We start from the raw sequence: 1,344 nt of genomic DNA, 5'->3' as shown, positions 1-1,344 counted from the left end.
TTGCTTCAAACCAATAATCTCCGTGGGATCGACCCTTACTCACGTAAGGTATTACTTGGACGACCCAGTGCACTTGCTGGTTAGTTGTGCGAATCACAAATTCGTGCACCACTTGGCTAGCCAAGTCTAATACCTTTAGACTGAAGCTTTAGACTAACATTGCATGATTCCTAGAATTCTTATTAAAAGTTTTGATCCTCTTTATTTTCTTTTTCCACATAATTTTCGAAAAAACCAAAAAAATTACAAAATCATAAAAACCAAAAATATTTCTTGTTTGAGTCTAGTGTCTCATTTTAAGTTTGGTGTCTTGCATGCATTGTTTATTTGATTTTAGTTGCATTTTGATTTTTCCTCATCATTAAAAATCCAAAAAAATTTTCATTTGTGTCTTTTCAAGTTAATAATGCAGAGAATTGAATATTCAAAACATTCAGTAGAGGAATTACACAGAAAAAGTTGGGCGTTCAAAATGCCCAGTGAGGAAGGAAAACTAGCGTTTAAACGCCAGCCAGGATACCTGGCTGGGCGTTTAACGCCCAAAAGGGTAGCATTTTGGGCGTTAAACGCCAGAATGGATACCATTCTGGGCGTTTAACGCCAGGATGGCACAAGATGGAAGATTTTGTTTTTAATTCAAATTTTTTTCAAGTTTTCAAAATTTTTCAAAATCAAATCTTTTTCAAATCATATCTTTTCAATCATATATTTTCAAAATCAATTTCTTTCCACTTTCAAAAATACTTGCTAACAATTAATGATTTGATTCGACATTTCAAGTATGTTACCTTTTCTGTTGAGAAAGGTTTAATGTTTGAATCATATCTTTTCTTGTTAGCTAAGTCATTAATTTTAAAAATCAAATCTTTTTAAACTGTTTTTCAATCATATCTTTTTAAAACCATAACTTTTCAATCATATCTTTTTAATCACATCTTTTTCAAAAATAGTTTTCAATCATATCTTTTTGATTTCTAATTTCAAAATCTTTTTCAAAAATCACTTTATCTCTTTCCCAATCATATTTTTCGAAAATCATTCTTCAATTTTTCAAAATGTTTTTAAAATCCTTTTAAATTTATTTTCGAAAATCTCGTCCCCTCTCCTCACATCCTTCTATTTATGGACTAACATGTACAATTCGAACTCTATATTTCTAAGTTCGAATTCTTCTACCTCTTCCTTCTATTTTTCTATTCCTCTGACACCTCAAGGAATCTCTATACTATGACATAGAGGATTCCATATTTTCTTGTTCTCTTCTCTTTCATATGAGCAGGAGCAAAGACAAAAGCATTCTTGTTGAGGCTGACCCTGAACCTGAAAGGACCTTGAAGCGAAAGA

This window comes from Arachis duranensis, chromosome 1 (genome assembly GCF_000817695.3).
Source record: "Arachis duranensis cultivar V14167 chromosome 1, aradu.V14167.gnm2.J7QH, whole genome shotgun sequence".
Classification (NCBI taxonomy): domain Eukaryota; kingdom Viridiplantae; phylum Streptophyta; class Magnoliopsida; order Fabales; family Fabaceae; genus Arachis; species Arachis duranensis.
Note: the sequence above shows the minus strand (reverse complement) of the source record.